At 34.0% G+C, this 11146-nt stretch overlaps 1 pseudogene; it reads left to right on the top strand.

The window, feature by feature from the left end:
• The first annotated feature begins 1051 nt into the window (after positions 1–1051).
• On the top strand, positions 1052–1906 carry LOC121501387 (annotated as a pseudogene).
• Positions 1907–11146: the final 9240 nt, after the last annotated feature.

Raw genomic sequence — 11146 nt, 5'->3', positions numbered from 1 at the left:
TATGTAAAAAAATCATATGGATAGGAAATAATAGAAAAAAGGTTTGGAAGATGGGCTCCCTGCCCATTGGGGAGACTGCTTCTCCCTCTCCTCTTGTCCCTCTCCCTGCTCATTGTCTCTCTGTTTCTGTCTCTCTTAAATAAATAACTACAATCTTAAAAAAGAAAAGAGAAAGGACTAGAAGAATATATACCAAACTAAATATTGCTTATATTGGGAGGGGTGTGTGCAAAGAGCGGGGTGACATTACAGCAGTCCAGAGATGGGATATCAATTGGAATTTTCATATTTTATGCTATAATATTTTATTAATTGATTATTGTACAATAATTATATTTACTTTCTAATTTAAAAATTAAAATGTATATTTTTACCACCACATAATTGATTTGCATTTCCAAATGTTATCATATGTTCTATATACCATTCCATTTTAGAGATAAAAAAGCTTAAAGTCTTGCTTGTTAAAGAATAGGATATTAAGAAGGATTAAATCATATATGGCAACATAAGTGGCTATATGTGTATGTGTGTGTGTGTATATAAAATATTCTTATTCTCTTATTAGCTTGTGGAGGGTTTTATGGTAACCGATGTGGTATTGTGTAATTTCTTATCAAATAACATCTCTTGCTTTTTTATCATTATTCTTGAAATGATTTTATTATTTTTATAATTACTATTGACCTCCTGCTGTTTCCTCTTTTAAAATAGTCCCTTCACTTTATAAACATTGGCAATTCTCAAAGTTTCTACTATAGCTTAATTGTACATTCCCATTATTTTCAATCTAGATTCTGATGATTTGTCTGACCTAAACTGTAAGTAGTTATAAGCAGAATCCTTTTACTCTTTCTCCTCCATCTCCCATCTTGAGAGTCTGAAGAGAACTTGCAAAGTTAATTTTAATGATAATTTGGCTTTCCAAATGAGACTTCTTAGTTGCTTTGAGCATAAGAAGCTTACTACTTTAAAGCAGTCAAGGGGTTCCTGTGGAGTAAACAGGTACTGTGTGGATGCTTGTAGTTGGCATCTGAGGGTATTGGTCACCATGAACCAACACCAGGATGAGTACAACCCCTACAGTGGAAGAGCCTAGCAACAAGGAACCTGCTTTGAGTAGTTCTGAAGATGAAGTGGATGTGCTTTTACATGGAACTCCTGACCAAAAAAAGAAAACTCATCAGAGAATGTCTTGCTGGAGAAAGTGAATCATCTAATGAAGATGAATTTAAAAAAGAAACGGAAGCTGAATTAAATTCCACCATAAAAACAATGGAGGACAAGTTATCCTCTCTGGAAACAGGGTCTTCCTCAGGAACTGGAAAAGTTGGAACAGCTCTGACAAAGTATTATAATGATATATATTGATTCTGATTCTGTGGATGAAGACAAAACAGCACAGGTAACCAAGAAGAAAAAGAAAAGATGACACCAGATTCCAACAATAAATGAGTTATTATATGATCCTGAAAAAGATAACAGAGATCAGGCCTGGGTTGATGCACAAAGAAGAGGCTACCATGGTTTTGGAATACAGGGACCACATCCACAACAACAGCCTGTTCCAAATAGTGATGCTGTCTTGAATTGCCCTGCCTGCATGACCACATTAGGTCTTAATTGCCAAAGGCATGAATCATACAAAACTCAGTATAGAGCAATGTTTGTGATGAATTGTTCTGTCAACAAAGAGGAGGTTCTAAGATACAAAATCCCAGAGAATAGGAAGAAAAGGTGGGGCCATAAGAAGAGGTATAACCATGAAGACGCTGCATTGCAGACAGAGGCACAAGTGGAAGAAATGTATCACCCGGTCATGTGCACCGAATGTTCCACTGGAGTGCCGTCTTTGACCAGGATGAAGTCTTTCATTTTTTTCAACCTTTTACCAAGTCATTCTTGAATAGCTCAGTTGGCGTTTAATTGCCCAATACAGTATATAAGGCACCTATGGACAGTTATTTCCCTCTTGCCTATTCATATCAAGTAACATTCTGAGCGGTTATCTGAGGATGCAATGTTTATCTTTTTGAAAGAGAATGGTTGTCAGCCTTCATCCCTCCACCCCCCCTTTTTTACCCCCAGCTCTGATGGGACTGATGATTCATTCCCCCTTTGATGGGCATTTGGAAACTATGGGCCTTTTCATGTATTAAAGCTCTTTAGAATTAAAATGTTCTGGAGTTATAATTAAAAAATAACATAAAGCAGTTAAGGTAAAAAAGAAAAAGTGATGTAAAACCAATGTTAAATCTTGATAAAAAATGTCTCTTTAGAAGAAAACTGAAGGTGTCATGGAAATAGGCCTTGGTATTTAAGAGAATATTGCCTTTACTTTTACTCATATTCATTGACAACTTAGGTTTCAGTGAAGTGGGGCTGGAAGCAACCTAAGCAGAGGTCTGATAGAAAATTTCATAACAATGATTCACCACAATTACATCAGAATCAAATAATCTTTAAAAAAGGAGTGAAACGAGTTTTTAATTTTTTCTTTGAGTTTGTGATTCTCTAAAACTTTTATCTTTTTTAGATAGATTGTTTAATATTAAGGCTGATTTGTGTTTCATAAAATCTTTTTGACCTCAGAATCTAACCCTCCAAGAACAGAGTTAAAAATAGTAGAAGCTAGACTACAAATCGAGTCTACTCCCACATTGTAGATAATAAAATAACTGGTTGTATTTTCCCAATTCTTAGTTAATACATTAAATTTTTCCACATTTGAAACATTTGGTGTATTAGGGTTCTCGAGAGAAATAGAACCAACAGGTTGTCGTATATCTCTATCTCTTTCTCTCTGTATCTATAAAGAGATTTTATTATAAGGAATTGGTTCTTGTTGTTAAGGAGCCTGAGAAGCCTCAAGAACTGCAATTGGAAAGCTGGAAGTTCAGGAAAGCTGATGGTGTAGTTCCTTCCAGTCTGAGTTCAAAATCTGAAAATAGGCAAGCCAATGGTGTTAAAGCTCCAATCTGAAAGTTTACAGACTCAAGACCTGAGAAGAGCTTGTGTTTTAGTTTGAGTCCAAAAGCCAGAAAAAACCAACTTTACAGCTCTTGCAGGCAGGCAAGAGGAGCTCCCTCTTACTCAGCTTTTTTGTTCTATTTAGGTCTTCAAGTGATTGGATGAGGCCCAACCACATTAGGGAAGACAATGCTTTAGTCAATCTGCTGATTCAAATGTGAATCTAATCCAAAAATATCCACATAGAAATACCCAGAATAATGTTTGGTGAAATATCTGGGCACCCCATAACCCAGTCAGGCTGACATATTAACTGTCACAGATGGTTAGACTCAGAAAATATTTATTTCATCTCCTCAATTATGGATAGGTGGAATGTAAGATGCATTCTAAGAAATTTTTGTAGAAATTTTTGTAGAATTCTCCTTGTAGTAGATTTAAATACACTGTACTCAGTAATGTGTATATTCATAATCAGATCAAGTTTTCAACATTGTAATTGTTAAGTCAAATGAACTAAATAGCATTTGTAGGAAAAACATGTGGTTAAGCAAGCAATAACTTTCCAAATCTGGGTTTATATACTTGAAAAAGTTATTTATTTTCCCCAGTCACCAAATTTACTTATACAATTAGTATAATATTAGTGCTACCTCATTAGATTTTGGGGAACAATGTATAATATGCATATAAATATAATTGGAATATCCAATAAATATTGGTTATTAATGCCATTATTCTTTTTTGTCATCTTCTGATTAATATTAGCCTAGTCAATCAGATTAAACATTATATGAAGAAAAATAATGTACACGTGGGAGCAAAATGACAAATAGAAATTATCATTTTGTCTACTTGAAAACCTGTGAGATGAACTCATAATATATTTACAGCTTTAAGCTATTAGTTGTATGCATGTTTTTATTAATGAGCGTTTCTTTTTGACTAGAAAATAGTTCAAAGTAAAAATAAATGTTATATCAAGGACCCAGTTAGCATCATATATTTAAAGAAATTTATAACCGCTCCAACCTCATTTCTCTTAACATTTTGCTAATTTTCAAAACAAAAAGGTAAAAGCTAGTTAAAGATGATGTTGCAGTTTCTTCAAATATTAAATGCTGTTCAGATATTTAGGAGTTCTATCTTTTTTCTCCTTTATGAGCATGTATTTGCAGAGATAATGTAATGAATAATCATTCTCATTTTGAGACATTTTTTTATACCTGAAATTTAAGATCCTAATTATATGTGTGTGTGCACCTCATCTTGATCTCGTGAGGTTATTTTTTTCCTTCTAAAGCATCCTACACTAGCATGGATATAATTATATGTTTATGTTCAAATATTTTGTCCTAATTTACAATTTGTCTTGGAAAATTTAAAATCCAAATAGGTAAGGAGAGATAAAATAATAAATCATAATTTGTCTCTGTCATAAAGGATTTAACAAAATAATACAGGACATCGATACATTAAAAAGTACTATAATACAATAATAAAATAATGTGAATTATTGAGAATCTCCGTGAAGATCCAACATAAGTTCTTTTATATTATTTGAATTAAGGCTAAAACCATTAATTGGTAGGTATTTTTATGACATGTATAGTTTTGTGGGTTCTTTTAATTAGCATTAAATTTTGAAAACATTAATTTACCCAAGATAATATAGCTAAAGAATTTCAAAACCAGGATCTTTCAAACTAGGCGAATGAGATTACAGATTCCCTGCCCTTAATCAGCTCCGGACATTGTCTTTTTAAGATAATATGATGATGTCTGTAAGAAAGAAAATAAGTAAACAAATTTGATGAAGTTTAGAGATAGAATAGCAACATGCTATTGTGTAGTTGGAGAAGAAAAATTAAACACCTAGTGGAATTGAGGGAAACCTCCAAATGTGGAAATACTAACCCAGAATCTTTAGTATGGTGAAACTAACATATTTACAAAGGTTTTATTTGGGATTTAAAGGTAGAGTTGCCTTACTATGGAGGGGAAGAAGTTAAAAATATTTCTTGGTATTAGGCACATAGAAGAAAGACATTTCACTTTTTGTTTTATTTTGAACTCTTACAAAGAAGATGTATTTGTCCCTTTTTAATGATAATGAAAAGTAGTGACTACTATCAGAGAAAAATGTATAAAATTATTACTAAAATATTTACTAACTTGTTCATGTTTATATGGAATCTTCTGCTATATAATTATTTCCTTTTTCAATGAAACAAATATATTTATATACTTATCCAACATTAAACATTAAATAACTTCTTTTCATAATCATGTACTAACTGTATAGAGTATTTACCCAGTGATCAAAATATTAGGGATAGAGCAATGCAGAAGTCAGAGAAGACACTCCCAAAAGGTACTGAAATTCTAGTTGGGGAGATCAAAAGGAATAAAACAATAAATGCATAGGGCAATTCAGGCTGTGATTAGATTGTGATATACACAAAATATATAGGGTGACAGTATAAAGATTTAGAGACAATGGACTAGTGGAAATGGGAACAAAAAGAAACATTCAATTTTGATAGAAAGTGGGACCATAAGAACTAAATGACTAATGAAATATAAAATTAAAGGAACAGGAGGATCTATGTGTATCTCCTAGGATTTGAAGTTTACTTAAGGTTGGTGGTAGACCTACTCTTTAAAGATTTGAGAAAGGCCATGGGAGGAAAAGCTAAGGGGTAGAAAAGAAAAATCAAAGTTCTTTGAACATAAAATGCCATTAGATAGGAAAGTTGAAATTTTGAGTAAAAAGATTTACAGCACTGAAACAAAAGGAAAAGGTCAAAGTTGAATTGTAAGCCCAGGATTTATATTTAAATAAATTCCATTTTAAAATAATTATTTGGATGAGAACAGCTAAAGTATAGCTAAGTCTATGTGGGGATGTAGATAGGTGGTTATACAAAACACTTTTATATACTTCTAGCTTTGATAAGGAATTTCTCAGGATTCACTTCTGGATTCTCTCTATCCTTTTATCGTTCCTCTTCAAGGAAATAATATGTCTGGGTTATAAATTAGAAAGACTGGGTAAATTAATCTCATCTACAACACCTCCATTCTCTCGGGAGTATGACTGTCAACAGGAGTTTTTCTCTGTTTCTTCATTATGTAAATTTTTTTTTTTTACTTTGTTAGAACTTTTAAAAAATATTTTATTTTTTTGAGAGAGAGCATGCTAGCACAAGCAGGGGGAGAGGGGGCATGGGGAGGAGCAGAGGGAGGAGCAGGTTCCCTGCTTGGCAGGGAGCCTGATGTGGAGCTTGATCCCAGGACCCTTAGATCATGACCTTAGCTGAAGGCCATTGTTCAACCACTGAGCCACCCAGGTGCCCACTTTCTGTTGTAGTTTGCTATTTGTTCAGGCCCACTTGAAGAAGGGGTGCGACTGTTTATTAAGGAGAAATCTTCAGTATCAGAACTGACTATCTAGAGCTAAAAAGCTTATAAGTGAGTCAGAAAAATGAAGCATGAACACAAAAGAAGATAAAAGTATACACCCAGGACTTGAAGGGAAGATGTTTTTTTGACAAGGAACTGGGTCACATGATAAATCTTGGAAATTCTCAGCTAGATAAATACTATAATTGACTGGGTTAATGGCACTGGGACAAAAATTGGGGAGAGCATGGAAGAATGGGAGTGTCTACATTGGCAAAGTGTGGTAAGATGAAAGAAGCCATTTAGAGAGGTATGTCAGGTAAATATAAAGTTTGTATATTGGCCTCTGTGATTTTCATCTTTGCTTTTCCTCCCTCTACCTCTTCATCATACAACTAAAGATAAAAAAGAGGAAAATTTCTTTTTTAACTATATATATATTTTTCCAATTATCTAGTAACACTAAAGACAGTTATTTAAAGCAAGACATATTAAGGGCCTGGGTGGCTCAGTCGATGAAGCATCTGCCTTTGGCTCAAGTCATGATCCCAGGGAGCTGGGATTGAGCCTGTGTAGGGCTCCCTGCTCACTGGGGAGTCTGCTGCTCCTTCTTCCTCTGCCCCTCCCTCCTGCTCATGCTCTCTTTCTCAAATAAAATCTTAAAAAAATCAAGACATATTAGACTTATGGTAATCTTGTCTCTAGTTACCTTTTCAATTTTTTTCCCCTGGCATTCTCCTTTTCATTCTTTTATTCGTTTTATTCATTCATTCATTCATTGAGTAGTGAAATAGCCAGTGTTCGTTCATTCAATAGTTACTGAACATCAGCTATCTCTTGGGTTCTGCTGACACCTTAGTGAGGAAAACACAGGCAGCTTGTACCCTTGAGAAATCACAATCAGAGAAGATAAACAAATTATTTCAAATAATCTATAATGGCTGTGCTATCTAGGTACCATGAAGTGAGAGCATCAGTCCTGAATACAGAAGATTGCTCAGTTCCACTGAACATGGGTTATTTATTTAATTTATCATTCATAAAATACCTTTATTTATGAAATGTGCCAGGAATGGTTCTAAGCTTTCTTTGTAATTGCATATAACTTCACAGAAAGCAGAAATTCTTACAAGGTAAAGCTTTTAAAAATAATTAGATTCTCAGTATCAGTATATACACAAAGATCACCTCAATTTTAGACACTAGTTTGTGAAATTTCTAATTAAGATTTCTCAAGAAAACAGTATACAGACGTAGTGTCTGTTTGGGTTAACGTTCCTATTTTCACTGAACAAGAACATGTCCTAGTACTAGATACTTTAATTAAAAAAAAAAAAAGATGTAATGGTCATTTAAAAATATCAAATAGCAAAGTGAGCATCTTTTCCATTTATCTTTTCAGCCTTTTCCAAAATAAGATCGTAAAGATGTTGTCACTGTGAACTACGGAACATGCGGTATTGAGGTGGAGGAAACACTTGTCTTCCAACACCAATTCCTGCAGTGTTCCACTTCTTAAGATCTATTTGTATTTGTTAAAAAGGACAGAACTTGAATTTAAGGGAATAAAAGCCCCTAGTTAAGAACTATTGTGAGAATACTGCCCAATTAGTGAACATTTCACTCAGATCCCTTCACAAAAGAAGCTCTTCTATCCAAAAGGTATTTGATTTGATATAGGAAAGTACATTTATTTTAGGAAAGGGAAGGAAGAAACTCTAAATGTAATAATTAGTCTATGCATATGGTTCTTCTTTCCTTCCTTCCTTTCTTTTCTTTCTTTCCTCTTCATTCCCTTCCATTAGACTACAATACACATGCACACACACACACAGTGGCAAATGAGTTGTTGATTTATTATATACTTATTTTGTACTTCTATTGAAGAATGGAAAACAAGTTTTATATTTTTCATCCAACCACTCACTCCCATTCCTCTCCAACCCCACTCAACCAGAAAGCAAGGAAGCAAGACTCTGAGAAGTTTTTTTTTGTTTTGGAAAATGAACAAGCTTAGATTCAGAACCAAATAATTTAACATGTACATTTGTTACCTGCCAAGTGGGCAGACTAAAGTTGATACAGTATGGAGGGAGCTTCCCATGATAGTAAGAAATGTCTGGGTTGGGGGTGATATCAGTGCTTGACAATAAACTGTGAACCATTTCTGTGAATACCCAGAGAAGTTCAGGTCTCCTAATATCGAGGTAGTGAGTTGTCAAGAATCTAAACAGGATACTTGGATTGGTCCAATGAATATCCAGGTTGGAATCACAATGGTTGGATGTTTAGATTTTCTTGTTCTGTTTTAGCTCAGGCCACACAAAATTTCTTCATATATTTGTGGTACTGTAGTTAAGTGGAAGGGCTACACATAGCATGGATGAGATTGAATTTCTCAGAATCTTGTACAGTGAGTACAGAAGCACTTTTCACTTGATTCACAACACTTAAAGGAAGGTGACAGGAGAGGTGGAATGCATTCATTTTCCTCATGCATTCAATTTTTCCCATAAGGCTTTATCATCCATTGGGTTTCAAGAATAAGTGAGCCTCAGGTTGTGGAAATTTTGAGTTTCAGAACAGGAAATCCTTCTTACTGAGAGAATTTCATGAATAAAACCAACAAAATAAAACGGGCTAAGAGAAGAAATTAAATTTAATCTGTCATTTATACTCACTGTACACTTAATTATAAATTAACATGAAAAATCTACAAATTATTTGATTTATCTTTAGGTGAAATTACAAGAAAATAGAAATCACAAGTCATAATAGTATTTAGTTTAGAAAATAAATTTGTTCATAATAGGCTTGGAATTTATACTGTCAAAATGTGTAGGTAGAGACAATTAGGTAACATTTACATACCCGTTACCTCAGAGGCTCCAGGAATAAAGACTATTAATTAGATTTGGCAAATGTTTTACTTGAGTTAAAAAGCATACCCCCACATTTGTAATCACGTTTATAGTTCTTTCAGTGTTTCTAAAGTAATGGAATGAATGTCTTTGAGATATGGAACACGTCATTGAGATTACCACTTGAACTGTGAAGAGTTTGTTTTAATCTTTTACCCACAAAGTTTGTAAAAGGCATTTATTTTAGGAATTGCATTTGTTATGTTTACAATGGAAAGTGTTATTTGTTTAAATGCTATGAGGATGTAGATATACTCACTCAAACTATGAAATGAACCCATTAGGCTTATGAAAATTAATTTAAAATTTAAAACCTCAACAGCTCTGTGTTTATTAATTCCACATCTATAAATATGGCATTAAATCTCTCACTAGTAAGAAAACAGTCTTGGTTTTCTCCTCAAGAGCCCATTTGTTCTAAATATTAACTTTGCAAATTTAATTAATTCTCCACACAAGGCAAAACCCTGTTCCTCTCACAATGTGAGGAAATAAATTAACCTCATCCTTAGGACTTGCACTTAATCCTTTGTAAGATATATATTTATTTATTTTAGAGAGAGAGAGAGAGAGAGAGAGAGAGAGAATGCACACATTGGTTGGAGGGCAGAGGGAAAGAGAGAGAGAGAATCTCGAGCAGACTCTATGCTTAGTATGGAGTCAATGTAGGGCTCAATCTCACTAGCATGAGATCATGACCTGAGCTGAAACCAAGTCGATGCTTAATCCACTGTGCCACACAGACCTGTGGACTTGCACTTTATGTGGTTCAATCCTAAACCAGTTTCAGCTACGGCACCAATTATGAATAATGGGTCTTCCACAGCAGAGGGGAATATGTGATCCAGCAGGTGTTCTACTCCAATGGGTCTCAAAGTGTGGTATGCAGACCAGCGTCATCATGATCACCTATTGACATGTTAGAAAAGCAGATTTGGGAACCTCACTCTGGACATACTGAATCAGATAATTCTAACTTGCATTGAGTTGAATAACCACTACTCCAATTAGCAAATTGCACCATTCCCCATCATTGGCAAATGTGCTTTTATGGCTTTTTCCTCATTTACACACACACACACACACACACACATAATATAAAAGCATTCATAGCTGCTCAGTCAACCCATGCTTTGATTTTCTGATAATGTGTAGGAATAGAAAGTAGTTTCTTCACAAAAATAGCTTTGACTCCACATTCACCTGCATTCTATAAAGGCAATGTGGCTTCATCAAAAATATGTACATAAAAATCTCCAGGGTGAAAGACCTATCTAGAGACATTTTTATTCTGCTTAGTTTACAGCCAAGACATCAGCATCTTATGAGTCTTATATGCCAGAAGATCTGGCAAGGCAACAAATTCATTTCCCTGAGTGTTTCTGTTTGATACACTTAAAAAGCACCACAGGTAAAGAATAGAAGTGCCTATGTGAGCACATTTCCTCAGCAGCTGATGTTAATGTTTAATTCACTTCTGGGGAAGAATGATGACAAATATGAGGCTCTAATTGAATAGACACACAGCTGCTTTTAATATTATACAATTAAGATCCTGTCAACAAAATGATTATTTTCTTTTTTCTAAGAAAATTACAGAAAATCTGAATATATCTGAGACATACATAGTGTTGTATAGTTGAAAAACTGAACTACTTGACACTATATAATCTATTTCTGTGAATAGAATGTGAGTTTCATGGTGGTAGAGATTTTGTCTCTCTTTTTTACCCTGGATGTGTGCTTCACTTCTAGAATTTGGTAAAAAAATAATAATAAATAAAAATAATTTAAAAAAATTCCTAAATAAATGAAAACAACAACTGAGAACCAGGGATCTGTACAAATCT

This window comes from Vulpes lagopus, chromosome 11, assembly GCF_018345385.1.
Source record: "Vulpes lagopus strain Blue_001 chromosome 11, ASM1834538v1, whole genome shotgun sequence".
NCBI classification, from domain to species: Eukaryota; Metazoa; Chordata; class Mammalia; order Carnivora; family Canidae; genus Vulpes; species Vulpes lagopus.
The sequence above is the reverse complement of the archived record's forward strand: the minus strand, read 5'-3'. Positions and strand labels throughout refer to the sequence as shown.